This window comes from Lissotriton helveticus, chromosome 10 (genome assembly GCF_964261635.1).
Source record: "Lissotriton helveticus chromosome 10, aLisHel1.1, whole genome shotgun sequence".
NCBI classification, from domain to species: domain Eukaryota; kingdom Metazoa; phylum Chordata; class Amphibia; order Caudata; family Salamandridae; genus Lissotriton; species Lissotriton helveticus.
The window spans coordinates 292,369,918-292,390,132 of NC_136071.1; the positions used below are offsets into that span (position 1 = coordinate 292,369,918).

Consider the following 20,215-nt stretch of genomic DNA (forward strand, 5'->3'; position numbering starts at 1 on the left):
AGGGGTCAATTAGGGCAGCTGGCGTGCGGCGGCTAAATTTATTTAGCAGGGCGGGCGGGGCGGGAAAACTACTGTGCCCTCGGGAGGCGGGAGGAGCGGAGGAGTTTATGTTCGGCGTCGGGATAATTTTACGACGTCACTCACCCTGCTCGGAGTTCCTTTCACATGGCGGGGCTTAAGGACATCAGGGAGGCCGTCTGGATTCTGCAGGAGGCCGGGAGGAGTGATTTATTGGTGCCTGGGGTCCCAGGTGCGGCATGGCTGGGAGCAGCTCGCCGGAAACAAGACGGAGGGAAGAGAGGGGAGGGGGGAGGAGAAGTGCGACAGGGGAAATGCGAGACGGCGGGAAGGGGAGGGGGCGGAGCGGGTAAACAAAGACGGACATGCACGCGCCCGTGACTTTTAAGGTCAATGCGCATGCGCATAAGCTTAATGCGCATGCGCATTGACCTTAAAAGTCACGGGCACTGCAAGGAATCGCCACGATTCCTTGCAGTGTGGATAAAGAGTGGATAACTCGCAATACTCTCGCCTTGCTCGATGCGCATGCGCATCGACAGGCGAGACCTAAAAATGGTTAAAAGAAACACTAAGCAGAGGTAAATCCCCTTTTGACCAATCAACAAAGACCCTCCCCCCAGTAAGAGGTGATGTGTGACATGTACACATCCATGTACCTCATGTTATGGCGCAGGATGATGCTGCCACAATTTTTTTTAAACATTTTTTGTGTACTGCTCTAAGATGGCGCGCTCCACTTAGAGCAGTAAATGAAATAACAAATGTTTTAAAGGACGGCACAAGCACAGCGGTATGGCAGCAGAATAGAGTGAGGAGTGGGAGGCAGTGGAAAATGATGTGCAAGGAGAAATCGACGTGGGGGAAGCAAAGGTGAATGAGCACAGGCGAGCACAAGACTAGCTTGAGGCGTAGGGTTGTGAGGAAAGGGTGAACGTTTGAAATAAAAGGAAAAACAAAAAGCTGGGGAGGGGAAGCAATGGACAAGCAGTGGATGTGAGCAACTCTGAGCATATGAGGTTGGGCATGTATTTGAGGGAGAAGCTGCACTCGAGGGATAAGGGGAAGCAATGGACAAGCAGTGGATGTGAGCAACTCTGAGCATATGGGGTCGGGCATGTATTTGAGGTAGAAGCTGCACGAGAGGGATAAAACACAAGCCCTCCCAGAGCTGAAAGAGAAAGAATAAAAGTAGTTCTCTGAATGGGAGCAGTGTAAGGATAGAAGGCATCCAAACAAAACAATGATAAAGAAACAATGCTCCAAGAGAGAGGCAAATACCAGATAAAGAATGGAAAGTCATCAAATAAGAAGCAAGCAAATGAGTAACAAGAAACCCAACCAATGGTAAGCAACAGAATGGCTCAAAACCCGTTGTATGCTTTTGGTATGGTCCATATCCATGGTACTGAAGGATGCAAGCTACAGTAGTGTTATGCACACGCTGTAATGCTTTTTATTTGCTGGTACTGCACAGCATCACCAGAAAACTTTGGCAAAGTCCCAGAGGGTCTAACGGTAAGACCTACTAGCTTTGTCAATGCTTATTTCTTTTTGCTTTTAGTACTCCATGGGAATGCATTTTTCCTCTTACTCCTTCCGCTTCGCAATACTGACTCATACACTGTGTTGCTCTCCCAACAAAAGCCCATTGGTTGCTTCCTCCACTGTTTATCCATCTTTTATTAACACCTCTACCCCTTCTGTTGCGCTCTCGCAATTCATAGCTCACCGATGGTGCTCTTCACCAAATTTTAGTTGCTCTCCCCACTTCCATTCCTCCACAGCTTCCATCACGCTCAGCTTTTAATATTAATATCAGACACTACCCGTCCCTCCCACCTATCTATTTCGTTGCTCCCCTGTCCCTCCCTGCTTGGCGTACCTATAATTGTCTTAATGTTTTCTACTCTTTCCAGAGACCTGCAGCATTGCCTCATTACATTATGGGATGGTAGGAGGCGACCACCGAGACACTATAGAAAAGAATGGGGCATATGTTCAAGGAAGTGGAGGAGTGAGGTGTTAAGCATTAGCCATCACAGCTTAACGCCTCACTCCGCCACTTCAGAAAAGCAAGGCAACACCATATTTACAATGATATGGTGCAGACTTGCGTTTCCCCTGCGCTGGTGCTACACTTAGCAGTGTTACAAAAGGGGGTGGTGATGGAAGGAGCATCTGAACCAATCAAACACTCACACCCAGTCAAAGGATCTGGGTTTGACCCATCACCGTTCTTTAGCCCACTCTGCCACCCCAGTTCAGAACCACCCCCTTTTGTACCGCTTTTGGCTGCCATAAGTGTGGCAGGATATGCTCAGACGTGAGTCCCTTGCTCACTTTGCCACTGGATTCAAGCAAGCCGGGCTGAAGACGGCTGGAATGCCAGAAACCGGTCCTCGGAAGCTTGTTTCCGGTCCAGGGAAGACATGGCTTGGCAGTTCGGGCTGGACTGTTCCCATGAGGCACAGGGTCAGACTGATTTGCATATAGCCATGTCTGAACTGGGGTGGCAGAGTGGGCTAAAGAACGGTGATGGATTAAACCCAGATCTTTTGACTGGGTGTGAGTGTTTGATTGATTCAGATGCTCCGTCCATCACCACCCCCTTTTGTACCACACTTAGCAGTGTAGCTCCAAAGTAGGCACCATAATGTAAGGGTGTCTGCGCGCTGGGGAAATATTGTTTATGTACAGGAAGGGGAACCTTCCTTTATATAAACAATCTTCAAATGTCATTTTGTCGCTTCTATGTGTGCTGCTTAATGCATAGGGAGCACATATGGAAAAAGCATAAATGAGGAGAAATAATGCAGTTCTCCTCAATTGGCCAAATTAAGACCAGGTTTTCCCTGGTCTTAATTTTGGTGCTGCCCCCTATTTACGCTGCCCGTGTAAATAGGGGGCAGTGTCAAAAATCAATGGGTGCTGCTGTGGAACGCCCACCCCTTTCACGCTAAGCATAGTGTGAAAGGGGGCCTAATTTACAAGGCAGCATTTAGCCACGTTAAGTGGCTTATAGCTGCCTTGTAAATAAGGCATTGCCCCGATCGCCACCACGCCGTCGTAAAAAGTGACACTGAGGTAGCGATAGGGGCTTGTACACATGCCCCAATGTTTTCTGTACCTCGAGTATGGCCGGTGGCCACCACTACCTTTCCCAATGCTGGTGAATTATAAAAGGACCACCAATTGGCAACATCAATAGTGGCAGCCATAAAGCATGGAACACAGTTTCACGGATCACCAAGCACTAAAAGAAGGACTTCTAAATAAGGTTCTCCACAATTATTGTATGTAACTGAAAGGATAGAGAAGGAAACCAAGAGTTCCACCGCTGGGCCTGAGCTCCTCTCCAAAATGGCCTGCTACTGGGCACAAGGTTCGCCCACCCACTGAGATAATTCGGGTTCAGGCTTCCCTGTCGGTACTAGATACAGGTTCAGTGCAATATCGCAGGAAGCAATTTGGTTTACCAGCACTCAAAGCTCCAGTTCTAATCTCAAATCTGTCCCCACTTCGCCGTACCAAGCACCTATGGCTTTCTAGTGCAAACACATCTAACGCATCCAGGTGTTCAGCACCACTCATGCCCTCCTGTGTCTCATACCATCACACACTTCCAAGTGTTCATTCAACCGGGCACCACGTCAGAAAGACCAGCCACCACCTCCCAGTATTCACGAAAACACTATACTCCCTTCTACCGCTATCGTGATAGACCCTAGCCACCACCTTTCAGTATTCTGGAGTTACTGCCACCACCAACTAGTTAGTGTTACAGGCTTCAGATGCTCTTCATCCATTGATTTAAAAAGTACTGCGCATGCCATTTCACTGTGTATCAGAAAAAATATGCACAAACCAAGGTGTAAACAGCTATAGTTCTAAAGCCGAATTACCACGATTAAAATGGATGCAAAGAATGACCTACAGACGTTATTGTGGGGAACGCAGAGCGCACGATTTATTATTAATTACTTTATAGATGATTTCAATTTTCTGTCTTCTCATTTTTTGACCTACAATCTTCGAATTAAGGCTATATCCTGTTTGTTCTGTACGTTAGACATAAGTGCTCCTTGTCGTGGCTTGTTCAAAAGTAAAGCTATACTAACGATCAGTGTTTAGCCAAACTTGGTCTGATCAACTGACGATTTATTTATTTTTTTATTTTGGAAGTTTTATATAGCGCGGACAAGATCTTTGCAGATATCAGAGCGCTTTACACAGAAAGGGTACATGAGGGAACATATTCAAAACAAATAAATCAGAGGAGCATACAGTACAAATAAGTGAGGGCAAAACCAATCATGTAAATCGATTGCATTTCATTGTGCGTTTAGGACTGCTCTCAAGGTTAACCTATGAAAATTTGGAAGGACCCAACCAAGCACTCAATTTCTGGCAATATACATGGAGGCCATTTCAGTTATTAACGAAACGCCCAAAGTTGAATAAAAGGCAGTTGATTTATATCAAATGTATGTACGACAGATATGGTGTGATATTTGAAATGGAGGATTTTAAACACATTGGAAATTAAATCATCTGATATTGTATGTTGTTCTCATTCTAAGGGAACGGTTAACTAGTGTTTCACCCTAACGTTTGTTAACAGCTTTTGTCCAGTGTGCACTAAATATCCGATTACCTATTTTCACTACTACTTCAACCAACTCCCAAGTGCTCCAGCTTTACACCGCCATGTCAGCCCACTTACTCATCCAGTGATCAACCTCCCTCCACATACAAGTGTGCTTTGCCGTCACCACCTGCAACATTTCACCAGATAGATACCAACGTTCATGCCTCATGAGATACCAGTGGTCCACTCCCAATCACCTATATCCCAGAGTTCACCCCAAATGACCGACCAAGACTCAGCACCACCGATCTCCCAGTGGTGAGCAGTCAGCAACCATCACCTCTCTCTGCTCTCGCCACCCCCAGCCGTGTAATTGTTACCCGCCCATTTCTTCTGCATCCCTCCTTTCTGCTGATCTCCCTCTGCTGTACTCAGTGAGAGATACACCATTGAACCGACTTCCCCCTCCCCCACCGGGGCTTCTCCTCTCTTAACCCTCCTCGTACCCTTTTCCTATTACTAAGGCCTTTCCTTACTTCCCGGGCCTTTCTTTTACCTTTATATTCAGCCTAGTTCGTTTAATTCCGCTCCCTCCCCAACCCAGCCTGCAGTGCCCGACCAAGCTCCTCACCCTATGCTGCCCGTCCCCGGCTCTCTCCCACGCCCGCAGTCGGCGTTGCCTCCGCTTCTCCTCCGAGGCGTTGGTTCCCTTCAAACAAGATGGCGGATCCCGGTGTCCCCCCGGCCACGTCAGTGTCAGTCTCGCGCGATGGACTCTGGGTAGAAACAACGCTCTACTGCCACCCCCGCGGGCTCAGTTTGCAGGCTCTGCAGCCTCGCGAGAGGCGGCCACGTTGTAAGGGTGGCATTTAAAAGTAGGAATAGTAACAGAAGATCTCAAAGAAAAAAAAATACACGTCTAAAATTCATAACTAAAATGCAATGTAATACTAAGCTCAGTTAGCTTTTTAAATGTCTAAGTAAATATAATTGTATGCTCACATTATACCAATTTCTATATTTTTTTAGAAAACCACAAACACACTTCCTAAATTAAAAGTGCACAATAGTATTTTTTGAGGTAAAATTGTGAAATTCAATGCTGGGTTTATATTTTGCCGACTTCCGTAGGTAACGATGTAATTTCAAATATGGCCGCTTTATTTCCGCATTGATGCTATCGTATTCGTTGCAGTCCTCTTCTATTCTGAACTCTCGTACATCAGTGGAACACTAGGTTTTCCACATTGCTCTATTGCGCTGTGACTTCACTGCATGCCCAGCTTGATCCTAGTGATATTATTTACCTGAGTCACATGTGTCTCAATGGAACGTAGACTAGCATTTTACTGTTAATTGAAGTTCAGTGCCACTAGAGCTTGTCGAACCATTAACTTTATAGAGTGACTCAAGCCGGAGCTGAGCCAAGGATTTTTTCGCTTTACACTAAGAGCCAGATTATGAGCCAAGGCATCAAAAGCTTTCATTTGGCATGTGAATAACTTAACTAACCTTATGTAAAATACAACAAAACTATTTCAAATTATAAATAAGTTAGTTCGTGAACACTCGTGTTTCTCTTCAGTACTCTACCTTGTCACTGCAATGTCATCAGTTAAAAACAATTACATTTAAACATAAACTCCTCCCCGCTTGCTATGTTCTGACTGCAGTATACGAGAGTCAGTTTGACACGGGCTCTGTATAAATGGCCAGTATTTTTATTTTATGTGGAGTGAAATTACAGTCCATTATTAAACCATACACAATTCAAGTGCTAATATAGCGCACAACCTGGACTGGCTCAATGTGCTCCCAGAGGTGACACTTAGTCAAAATAGAGCACCATGAAGTAATGTAATTTGCAGAGAATCACACAATTTGGTCAAGCAGAGAAGCTAGATTTGTAATCAGGCTCCCTGTTACACATCGTGCATGATTTCAGCCACTGGTGAATATCTCACGCTCTGCCATTCACCACAAAAGGTAAATCAGTCAGGATTTATAAAGTGCAGCAAATCACTTGTAAGGGTCTCAAGGCATTGGAGTTGCTATCTGCTTTGCAGAGAAAGCAGTAAAATACGAGAAAAAAGCATGAGAACACTCAGAAACAAGCATTTACAATGCAACGGTCTCGCCTTTGCAAGAGTTAGAGCTTTTGGCATTGTAAATGACATTTTTATTTTATTATATTACATTTTCTTTTTTTATTTGTTATCACTTTTAGCAGGGGTGTTAACCCCTTCGATGCTGATGACGGAACGGTTCCATCATGAGCGTCGGTTGAGCTGTGCTGATGACGGAACCGTTCCGTCATGACTCCGCCCGCGCAAGGCGGAGTCAGCATGGGCGGGGAATTCGCGCCGCACGCATGCGGTTAAGTCCACCAACATCACTGCATAACTTTAAAAAAATCAAAGCCAAAATAAGTGCATGGGTTCAAATTTTTCTTAGAAGTCGGCTGCAGCTACTGCTGAATACCAGGATTGCTGAATGCCAAGGCTGCTTGGTCTTGAGTCCACCTTACGTCGCCCTGGTTGGTCCGCTTTCATCCTTGCTTCGCAGTTTGTCACTATTTTTACAACTTTCTTTTTTCCTTTTTCTGACACTCTCACGTTGTAGGTTAACATATGATGAAAGATAAGCTCTGTCTCCTTAAACTAAGTGGTGTTGGCTATTACTGAAGCTTTTCCATCTTCATGCAATTAGGCGTGCATCGATTGCAGTTAAATTGCATTCCATAGGGGATACTACCCCTGACGAGCTTGTGACGACGATGAGGTGGCAGCTCTGGTCGTCAAACTACTACCTGAAGTTTTCAGACAAAACGTAAAAACTTACAGAACCGTTCAAGACATGGCTGCCTGCTCTTAACATTGTTTGCAGAAAGGCTGAAGGTTGTATTTGAAGGGTAAGTCGCTGTGGCAATGCAGAGTAATCCATGCATTGGGGATAGCTGCAAGGAAGGCAGCAGGAATCTGGAGCATGGAGTAGAGTAGCCCGATGAGTGGTTGTAAAGGAGCGTGTGTGTGGGGCGGGGGGAGTACGTCAATTTGCACTCCTGTCAGTTTGCTTTGCCCTAAGGCAGGTGTGGCTATCTCCCACCTTGTTGCTGCGCCAGTCCCAGCTCTGTTTACTGTCCTACGCTGTAATTTTGCCCATTGCTGATTCTGCACCATCAAAAGGGCAGACTCTTGGTATACAAAGCATAGGCCACCACCTATGGCACATGGAGGTAGGTGAATCTGACCCCCACGTCTTGTCTGCGGTGGCCTCAGTGACTCATGCTACAACTTTCTTCCAGTCTGAAGTGTGCAGTAAATCTTTACTTTGTCACATCTAATTAATACACAGTTCCCACTTGCAGCTGAAAGCTGCTCTGATTACCCATTTAGCTTCTTTCTTTGTTCGCCCTAAGTTGGCAGGGTATGCTCAGACGTGAGTCCCTTGCTCACTTTGCCACTGGAGTTAAGCAAGACTGGCTGACGACGGCTGCAATGCCAGAAACCGGTCCTGGGAAGCTTGATTCCGGTCCAGGGAAGACATGGCTTGGCAGTTCGGGCTGGACTGTTCCCATGAGGCACAGGGTCAGACTGATTTGCATATAGCCATGTCTGAACTGGGGTGGCGGAGTGAGCTAAAGAACGGTGATGGATTAAACCCAGATCAGTTGACTGGGGGTGAGTGTTTGTATTGTCAACGCTCCGTCCATCACCACCTTTGGTTTTTCTTTGTTCGCCCTAAGTTGGCAGGGTATGCTCAGACATGAGTCCCTTGCTCACTTTGCCACTGGAGTCAAGCAAGCCCGGCTGAAGACGGCTACAATGCCAGAAACCGGTCCTGGGAAGCTTGATTCCGGTCCAGGGAAGACATGGCTTGGCAGTTCGGGCTGGACTGTTCCCATGAGGCACAGGGTAAGACTGATTTGCATATGGCCATGTCTGAACTGGGGTGGCGGAGTGAGCTAAAGAATGGTGATGGATTAAACCCAGATCAGTTGACTGGGGGTGAGTGTTTGTATTGTCAACGCTCCGTCCATCACCACCTTTGGTTTTTCTTTGTTCGCCCTAAGTTGGCAGGGTATGCTCAGACGTGAGTCCCTTGCTCACTTTGCCACTGGAGTCAAGCAAGCCCGGCTGAAGACGGCTGCAATGCCAGAAACCGGTCCTGGGAAGCTTGATTCGGGTCCAGGGAAGACATGGCTTGGAAGTTCGGGCTGGACTGTTCCCATGAGGCAAAGGGTCAGACTGATTTGCATATGGCCATGTCTGAACTGGGGTGGCGGAGTGAGCTAAAGAACGGTGATGGATGAAACCCAGATCAGTTGACTGGGGGTGAGTGTTTGTATTGTCAACGCTCCGTCCATCACCACCTTTGGTTTTTCTTTGTTCGCCCTAAGTTGGCAGGGTATGCTCAGACGTGAGTCCCTTGCTCACTTTGCCACTGGAGTCAAGCAAGCCCGGCTGAAGACGGCTGCAATGCTAGAAACCGGTCCTGGGAAGCTTGATTCCGGTCCAGGGAAGACATGGCTTGGCAGTTCGGGCTGGACTGTTCCCATGAGGCACAGGGTCAGACTGATTTGCATATGGCCATGACTGAACTGGGGTGGCGGAGTGAGCTAAAGAACGGTGATGTATTAAAACCAGATCAGTTGACTGGGGGTGAGTGTTTGTATTGTCAACGCTCCGTCCATCACCACCTTTGGTTTTTCACAACTTTCTTCCAGTCTGAAGTGTGCAGTAAATCTTTACTTTGTCACATCTAATTAATACACAGTTCCCACTTGCAGCTGAAAGCTGCTCCGATTACCCATTTAGCTTGGCAAACACATTTTATTGCCTACGATATTTGAGTGTTTACTATTTTTCTATATTTGATGATTTAACATGCACTGCCTTTGGTTTGCTTGTGGCTTGTTTACTTTTGTCATGTCTATTTGATATAATTATACACATGTCCTGACGTTTTACCCAGCAGCATTATGCATGCTGCGATGTTCACAGCCATAAATGTACGTTAAAATTAAAGCTACACACCCTAGCACACAAAAGTGTTGTTGGCTAAAACACGAGCACTGATGACTGAAGGTGTCACAAAGATGCTGGTACTCAGTAGGTAAAAATTAAATGGAACCGAAGCATGGCATGAATCTAGAAGGCGTACATGGCACTGAACTGGCAGGCTCATGAAGCCTTAAAAGGCTACTTCCAACTTGAACTTTTTTGTCAAAGTGCACTGTACTGAACAAAAAGTTTGGTTATCTGCCCCAGAGGTGTGTCGGTGTTATCCAGGTGCCAGGTTTCAACCCCAGTAAAGATAGCTTGGTTGGTTGAGTGCCTACAACAAATTCCAAAGGGAACGCAGGCAGTTTCTGGCCAGAAGAATGAGGGTCAGTTCAGAGTTTTGTGATGGCAATTATCTGCTTGATTGATCAACAACTCTTTAGTTTTAATGTAAGGTGTAGCCCATCTGCAACCCGTGTAAATTGGTCTTAAAACCTTCCTTGCGTAAGAGACCTAACATTTTACTTTAGGGTTCCCCAGTATCCTAGGAGTGTTATCCCGAAAGCCCCTTATAAAGTATGCTGGAAATGCTGAAACGTTTCTTAGCCTAATATGCATAACAATGCAGTTTGCCACGAATTTCCCTATTATCAGATAGTTTTGGACAGGGTCCCTAACCTCTCTGTAAATCTATCTTCAGTTTTATTAAGGGGAGTGACATACACTATCTAGGAAACCCAACGTGATCAAGCTAGGAAACCTAAATACAATGGAAAGAAATATGTTAAACGTGATTGAACAAGATATAACACAATTCTACCAAGTTTCTGTGAAACTTATTGTGCTATAATACTTGAAAAGACCCGTTTTTGGCAATATTGGTTCTAAAAAAATATATATATCCTTTCTTACGAGCCCCCCTCACCAAAAAAACACCCGACCTAGATTGTGACACAGTATAAAACAATACTTTTGAAGCTACTTGCTACAGCAGTTTTGTAGCTAATGTCTGTAAACCGGTGTTACTAATATTCAATTTCAAGGTAATGTTATCAACCTGAGAAGGATGGACAGCTAAAATGGCCCCAACGAGACTCCAGCTTATGCTTTGCAGGTTAAGCACCGGTAGAGGTCTGCAGTGGATGCTTGAGTTACTGAGAAATCTTGATGGTTTTAAAAGTCTCCGATCATCCTAGCATTGATCCAAACATATTCTGAAGCGAACACACTCCATGTGGGGAATCGAAGGGGCACACCGCACGCTTTTATGTTAAAATAAAAAGCGGGGCGCAGCCATGCACAGCGGCACCTAAAATACCGGAGACCAGTGCTATGAGCTTTTCATAGGAGCCCCCCACTGGCGCTACTGATGCTTGGGGTTGGCGACCACCAAGCCTGCCTAGCCTTGCTGCCACTCGCCTCTTTCTTTTTATCTCACTGTTGTTGAAGTTTCTTTTTATCTATGCCTTCCCTATTGTCACTTTTTCCATATTTTCTCATCCTCCTTTCTCCCTTTTCTGCTTTTCTCCTGCTTTTGTCAAAGTCTGATAAGGAAGCCCCAAAAAATGAGCGCCGGTGCAAACATCAAACACTGATTCCGTCAGCCCTTCGAGAAGGCAGCGCCACTTATCGACAGCCGCGCCTGTGAAAATAAAACAAGGGGCACCATCTGGACGGGAGGACTATTCCACCCACAGAGTATGCTCAGCAATGCGTTGCTCTGGGGTGCTGTTGATTGAGTGTTGGCGGTCCCGGTGTGGTCGCAAACATCCTGGGGGCAGCACCAGAGCCCTCTGAGATCCGTACCGGTTCTGGTGCTATATGAGGTGCTCGGGCATAGGGGCGGATTAGGCCCCAGAGTCCGCGGCCCCAAATTAAGGACTCTGGGGGCTAGTACGGCAGTGGTGAGATGGGGGCTGCGGCCTCTGTTTTTATAAAAAAAAGACTGCGTCGCTCAGTGTGGCGGTGGGGGTCTACAGCACAAACATGTGGTGGTCACCCCAGAACTCTCCTGACCATGACGGGGCTCTGGGGATTGTCAGGGGCTGAGGTGCGGGATCGGCCCGAGTTGAGGCATGGGGCGCGAAGCCCCTGTTGCAATAAATAAAAGGCCCCCAGATCCCGTTTCCCAAGTGCAGGACTCTAGGGGCTCCTGCGGGCTTGGGGACAGTGTGGAGCGCAAGGGCCCGTTTTTAAAAATAGAAGCCACACAGAGGTCGCTTACTGGTTGCGATGCTCTATGAGTTGGGGATCTTGGCGGTTCTTCCTTGTGCCCACGTGTGCTTGATGGCAGTGTCATGGCCGCTGTAAGCTTCCTCTCAGTGTTTGCAGGGTCCGGGCCCGCCCCTTTCGTGATATCATCATGGGGACACCCTTGACATCACGGAGGGGCGTGTCCGATCCTTGCAAACACTTTTTTTTGTGCATATCTGGGGTCCTGCTTCTGCTGCTCTTTGCTGTGCACCGGCAGGTGTACTGCCCGCTCACTGCGGGTCAATGCCTACTGCAAATATTGTAGCAGATGTGCAAGAAATATTTTAAGAGTTACCGCATACAGCTAATAAAAATAGCACAGGGGACCAGATACTGGAGCCCGCCATCCTTAGTAATCGCACGTAGCAGGTCTATCTACGTGGGCGAGAGGGTAGAGTGACACTGACCTGCTTGGACAGAAAGTCCCGGAGCTCGGTGCTGCTCTTCTCGTTCCTGGCCGCTATCAGCTGGAGAGAGTCCAAGCTGAGCTGCAGGTTCTCCATGGTCCCAGCAAAAAGGCCACTCCAGACCGGGTACCTCTGTGCACCTTCCTCGGCGCACACACAGCACAACACAGCAGCGAGCTGAACTGCCCCGCCACACATGGGGAAGAACAGCCTACTGGGGAGAGAGCGCTTCCGGAGCGTCGCGTCACTGCGAGGAAAGTCCTGATAGGAGGATCCGAATGAGAAGCTGCGGATGAAATAGGAAAAGACGTGGCCATCTTAAAGAGCATATATTTCATCGTATTATCAAATTGTCCCTTCTTCGCTCGGCAATAACGTAGATCTACATAATTGGCAACATAAGAGCATAGTCTAGGAGCATACTTAAACATTATTTTCTCTTCTTATTTTACTGTACTTTATGTGTGCTATTTCACTATTTATGATCAAATTACCTCACCAATAAATGTAAGCGGCAGTTTGTACAAGAAAATGACATTTTGTAGTACTTCAGATCTACACAGGTTTTATTACAGATGTCCCTGCCCAATCTGAACAGAATAGAATAAGATTTTAAAATGGCTGCCATGTTTGCGTAATAACTGTACAGTGTACACACTAAGGCCTGTGGCTTTATTATTTACTGCTTACTTACCATGAAAGAAAAGTACTAGACAGTCCGGCTCCGATGCTGTTACTTGGATTTTTTTCACTGTTGATCTCAGTTCTACAACAAGAACAAGAGCTGCTCAAACATAAAACATCTACGGAGACATGGACAGCGGGAGGGGGGGGCGGGAACATGCGGCATGATGAAAAAAGGGGCGGGACTTAAAAAAAGACACGGAAACGCCCCCGAATCGCGTTGTGACGGGGAAAGAGTGATTGACTACCAATCTCTTCCAATGGCTAGCCTCCATTTATGGAGCTAGCCAATGGAAGAGAAGGCGGGACAAAGCCCCACACTGTAGGATCAAAAGATTTCGCCTGCGCGAGCACTGCTGCGCAGTGCTACGGCCAGACACAACCTAAAAACAGGGGCAAAGGAGGGAGGAAGCAGTAAACGGCAAAAAAACAAGCTAAAGTAGGACAAAGCACTCAGGAAAACGGGGAGGAAGTAGAGCAGTGCAGCGGCACGGAAGAGCTGGGCCTGGGCCATAAAGATCTGATTTATGTTAAATTATTTTGTGACTTAAATTATTACACTCTTCTCAACAACAACAATTTAGCTTTATTCGATTTTAAAATACAAAATCATAAAAGCATTCATTTAAAACCACGTTAAAAGAGATCTGTTCATATAAAATTTGACAATATAAAAAGAGGAAAAAATACTATAATACAATTCATATAGGGCCAGTAGTTATCAAGGAATCACTCCACACTGTTCAATTTATGTGACCAATATCAAAGATAAAATGAGTTGAACATATGTGTATGTATATTGGATCTAGAATGTTTACACTTTCTTTATACACTATGTACAAACTTTCCACGAGTATTCTAATATAAAAGGAACTCAGTGGCCATATACATTACATCGAGTTCCGAAACCTTATAACAAGTTTTAACAAGCATTTACAATGCAATAGGTCTCGCAGCATTAAAGTTTGAGCTATTGGCATTGTATATTACAATGTGTTGCATTAATTTGTTATCAAACTCTGAATTGTTTTATAAAGATGATTTGCAAACTGTCAAATGTTGCTGAATAGTAAGCAACGTTGTGAATAATATTGTTTGCTGGTCATCCTTGGGTACCAGAGTACTTCACTTGAGGCAGAGGTATTATCTTTAGACTACAGGTGCCGGTGCCGCTTGAGCTAGAAACAGGGCCAGACACTCACTACTCTGCACTCACTACTCACTACTCTGCACTCACTACTCACTACTCTGCACTCACTACTCACTACTCTGCACTCACTACTCACTACTCTGCACTCACTACTCTACTCACTACTCACTACTCAGCACTCACTACTCACTACTCTACTCACTACTCTACTCACTACTCTACTCACTACTCTACTCACTACTCACTACTCTACTCACTACTCACTACTCTACTCACTACTCACTACTCTGCACTCACTACTCTACTCACTACTCACTACTCTGCTCTCACTACTCACTACTCTGCACTCACTACTCTACTCACTACTCACTACTCAGCACTCACTACTCACTACTCTACTCACTACTCTACTCACTACTCTACTCACTACTCACTACTCTACTCACTACTCACTACTCACTACTCTACTCACTACTCTACTCACTACTCTACTCACTACTCACTACTCACAACTCTACTCACTACTCACTACTCTACTCACTACTCACTACTCTGCACTCGCTACTCTACTCACTACTCACTACTCAGCACTCACTACTCATTACTCTACTCACTACTCTACTCACTACTCACTACTCTACTCACTACTCACTACTCTACTCACTACTCACTACTCACGACTCTACTCACTACTCACTACTCTACTCACTACTCTACTCACTACTCTACTCACTACTCTACTCACTACTCACTACTCTACTCACTACTCTACTCACTACTCACTACTCTACTCACTACTCTGCACTAACTACTCACTACTCTGCACTCACTACTCACTACTCTACTCACTACTCTGCACTCACTACTCACTACTCTGCACTCACTACTCTACTCACTACTCACTATTCTGCACTCACTACTCTACTCACTACTCAACTCACTACTCACTACTCTACTCACTACTCTGCACTCACTACTCACTACTCTGCACTCACTACTCACTACTCTACTCACTACTCTACTCACTACTCTACTCACTACTCACTATGCTGCACTCACTACTCACTACTCTACTCACTACTCTACTCACTACTCACTACTCTGCACTCACTACTCACTACTCTACTCACTACCCACTACTCTACTCACTACTCTGCACTCATTACTCTACTCACTACTCACTACTCTACTCACTACTCACTACTCACTACTCACTACTCTACTCACTACTCACTACTCTACTCACTACTCTACTCACTACTCTACTCACTACTCTGCACTCACTACTCACCTCACTACTCTACTCACTACTCACTACTCTGCACTCACTACTCACTACTCTGCACTCACTACTCACTACTCTGCACTCACTACTCACTACTCTACTCACTACTAACTACTCTGCACTCACTACTCTACTCACTACTCTACTCACTACTCTACTCACTACTCACTACTCTACTCACTACTCTACTCACTACTCACTACTCTGCACTCACTACCCACTACTCTACTCACTACTCACTACTCTACTCACTACTCACTACTCTACTCACTACTCACTACTCTGCACTCACTACTCTACTCACTACTCTGCTCACTACTCACTACTCTACTCACTACTCTACTCACTACTCACTACTCTACTCACTACTCTACTCACTACTCAACTCACTACTCTACTCACTACTCACTACTCACTACTCACTACTTTACTCACTACTCACTACTCTGCACTCACTACTCTACTCACTACTCTACTCACTACTCACTACTCTACTCACTACTCTACTCACTACTCACTACTCTACTCACTACTCAACTCACTACTCACTACTCTGCACTCACTACTCACTACTCTACTCTCTACTCACTACTCTACTCACTACTCACTACTCTACTCACTACTCACTACTCACTACTCACTACTCACTACTCTACTCACTACTCACTACTCACTACTCTACTCACTACTCTACTCACTACACTACTCACTACTCTACTCACTACTCTACTCACTACTCACTACTCTACTCACTACTCTGCACTCACTACTCTGCACTCACTACTCTGCACTCACTACTCACTACTCTGCACTCACTACTCTGCACTCACTACTCACTACTCTGCACCCACTACTCACTACTCTGCACTCACTTCTCTGCACTCACTACTTTGCACTCACTACTCTGCACTCACTACTCTGCACTCCCTACTCACTACTCTGCACTCCCTACTCACTACTCTGCACTCACTACTCACTACTCTGCACTCACTACTCAACTCACTACTCACTACTCTACTCACTACTCACTACTCACTACTCTACTCACTACTCTACTCACTACTCACTACTCTACTCACTACTCTACTCACTACTCTACTCACTACTCACTACTCTACTCACTACTCAACTCACTACTCACTACTCTGCACTCACTACTCACTACTCTACTCACTACTCACTACTCTACTCACTACTCACTACTCACTACTCACTACTCACTACTCTACTCACTACTCTACTCACTACTCACTACTCTACTCACTACTCACTTCTCTACTCACTACTCTACTCACTACTCACTACTCTAGTCACTACTCACTACTCTGCACTCACTACTCTGCACTCACTACTCTGCACTCACTACTCTGCACTCTGCACTCACTACTCACTACTCTGCACTCACTACTCTGCAATCACTACTCACTACTCTGCACCCACTACTCTGCACTCTGCACTCACTACTCACTACTCTGCACTCACTACTCACTACTCTGCACCCACTACTCACTACTCTGCACTCACTTCTCCGCACTCACTTCTCTGCACTCACTTCTCTGCACTCACTACTTTGCACTCACTACTCTGCACTCACTACTCTGCACTCACTACTCACTACTCGGCACTCACTACTCTGCACTCACTACTGTGCACACTCACTCTGCACTCACTACTCTGCACACTCACTCTGCACTCACTACTCTGCACTCTGCACTCACTACTCTGCACTCTGCACTCACTACTCTGCACTCACTACTCTGCACTCACTACTCTGCACTCACTACTCTGCACACTCACTCTGCACTCACTACTATGCACTCACTACTCTGCACTCACTACTCACTACTCTGCACTCACTACTCACTACTCTGCACACTCACTCTGCACTCACTACTCTGCACACTCACTCTGCACTCACTACTCTGCACTCTGAACACTCACTCTGCACTCACTACTCTGCACACTCACTCTGCACTCACTACTCTGCACTCACTACTCTGCACTGTGAACACTCACTCTGCACTCACTACTCACTACTCTGCACACTCACTCTGCACTCACTACTCTGCACACTCACTCTGCACTCACTACTCTGCACACTCACTCTGCACTCACTACTCTGCACACTCACTCTGCACACTCACTCTGCACTCACTACTCTGCACTCACTACTCTGCACTCACTACTCTGCACTCACTACTCTGCACTCACTACTCACTACTCTGCACACTCACTCTGCACTCACTACTCTGCACACTCACTCTGCACTCACTACTCTGCACACTCACTCTGCACTCACTACTCTGCACTCACTACTCACTACTCTGCACTCACTACTCACTACTCTGCACTCACTACTCTGCACTCTGAACACTCATTCTGCACTCACTACTCTGCACACTCACTCTGCACTCACTACTCTGCACTCACTACTTTGCACTCACTGCACACTCACAGCAGCATTGAAAAACAAGGGTTTGCCATTATTAATATAGTTCACTGCAATAACCTACTTTTCTTAGCCTTTGACATGTACTTTACTAAGAACCGGCATGTTAATAAATATATAAATACGTGCGACGGAAATAAAACAGCATTGAAAAACAAATAACTCTTACTGCCCCCGGAATTCTGCCGCGGCCGCACCGGAAGTCAGGCAAGGTCGCCTGTTACGGGGGCGGAGCCGCGTCCTGACCAGAAGAGGAGGCAGACTGAGGAAATGCGTTGAGCGGCCCGGGGCTCCTGTGAGCGGTGGAGAGCCCCGGGGCCGACAACAGGAGGTTGCGCACGTGTTGCGGGGCTCCCTTGACCAAGAGGGAGCCCCGCGAAAGGAGCTGCCAAGAGCGGCAGCGTCAACTCTGCCTGCCCGTGCTGAGAGCGGAGTACCCCAGGTTGCCACAGTAAGTTTAAAAGGGGGGGGGGGGGGGCGGTGCACTCCTGTGTGTGTGTGCGCGTGTGTGTATGCATGGGGGGGTTCTGTATGTATGTGTGCGCTTGTGTTTCTGTTTCTGCGCATGCGTGTGTTGTGTGAGAGCTTCGTGCAGCGCTCGAACTTGTGCGCGTGCCAGTTTGGAATCGCCTGCGCGCGGCCAGGAGTGTCTCCTGGAAAGGAGACACGGCCACAATAGGTTCTCGGCGGAGACGCGCTTCCGCGCGTTCAGCCGAGACCTAAAAAGGAGGATACTGCTTTGATGTCATATTCGTTTTCTAACTGTTTTAGCTTAAGGAATGCCCCTCTACAAGAGCGTAACCCCCAGGCCTTTAGTATGGGTTTCAGAAATCTCTCCCTCTGTGTCAGATAAAACTTGCAAAACAATACACAGTGAATGTTAGATTGGTATGAGGTGTCATCGCACGGGCAAATTGCCCTTTCCCTTGTCCAATCATTGCGTTCTGGGAAAGTAATCAGTCTGTAGAAAGTGTCCGTGCGGAAACGGGTCAACAGCATGCGAGCAAAATAGCTTGGTTCTAATAATAAATACTGCTGAACCCCACTGCTGATGGTAATTAGCTGATTCTCTATAACTGTGCATTTGGCCTTTTCCAGAAGCCACCTCTTATTATCTAGCTGCTCGAAGACCATCTTTTTTCTAGACACCAGCTTCCATACTTAGAGGATTTACAAAAAATTCCGGGTGCCCAATCTCGTTAAACATTTGTTTTATATAGTTAAACCATTTTATATTGGCCACTCCGTCTAGCTTAAGGTAGGCTTGTCTCAGGTGTTACCCATACTTTATGCCACAATAATAGAGGGGAGATTTTAATAGTGTCAGAGATGTATGGTAGACACAGTTGGTTATGAGAAATATAAGTAGCTATGGATTTGGGGGCTGCTAGTAGATAGCGAATATAATGGTTCTCACGGAGTTGGATCTGTTCTGCGTGTTCTATCCCCCAGAGGGCTGCTCCGTAAGTACCAGTGGATACACATTTTGATTTATAAATCGGTTCTTTATAAAATTTACAAAAAAGGACCACATGGATTAACAATTGAGTTGATACTTCATCGCAGGGGCAAGGTGTTAACAATTTCGACCAATCATTGATTCTGGGAAAGGTTACCAGGCGATGGAAAATATTCATCCTAAAACGAGTCAACAGAAACCTTTCATATCCACTCAGGTTACAAGTTAGATAGGGCTGTATGGCCATGGTAGATTGAATCAGCAATGAGTGTTGAACTGAGCTTTTTTTAACCTCAGTAACCAGACGCAGATCTTCCAAGTGAGTCAAGCATAGCTTTTTCAGCCCTTTTCTCGAAATCTCTGCAATAAGTGGGGGGTTATGGTAATTTCTTTCTAAACCCAAATCATGCAAAAACCTTTTGACATATAAAAGCCAACCAATCTTATATGAGTTTTCAAATGAGAGACAGTCATTTAGTAAGCCTTGGTTAAAAACTGTCTTTGAAGAAGACCAAAGGCGGTGCCACAATAGGATTGGTTCTATTTTTACAATATCGGTGATATATGGCAAACCTAGTTCTAGGTGGCCGCTAAAGGTCTAGGAACCTCGCGGAACAGCGAGGAGAAACCGCAAGAAACTGTTCTCCACTTTTTGAAGGGCTTCCACCTGAGCATAACCCCACACCCCTGCTCAGTAAATGGCTGTGCTAATTCATTTTGCTTGATAGATTTGGATCATCTCCGCCGGTGGTCTTTTACCAAGACTCTGCGCGAAACTAACTAGTGCAGAGGTGGCCCTTATGAATGGCAACTTTCTAGCCTCAATTGCTTTCCTCCATATGCACTTATCGTCTATTAAAATTCCTAAATAGGGATCCCAGTTAGTATTCTCCACCTTAATATTGTTAATGTAGAT

At 46.0% G+C, this 20,215-nt stretch overlaps 1 protein-coding gene across 1 annotated transcript in view; it reads right to left on the reverse strand.

The window, feature by feature from the left end:
- Positions 1–5,408, reverse strand: part of ARF1 (ARF GTPase 1) — a 108,277-nt gene extending 102,869 nt beyond the window's left edge. The window contains exon 1 of the mRNA XM_078665331.1: positions 5,241–5,408. The gene's annotated coding sequence lies outside the window, so the exon portion shown is untranslated. The remainder of the gene's footprint in view (positions 1–5,240) is intronic.
- Positions 5,409–20,215: the final 14,807 nt, after the last annotated feature.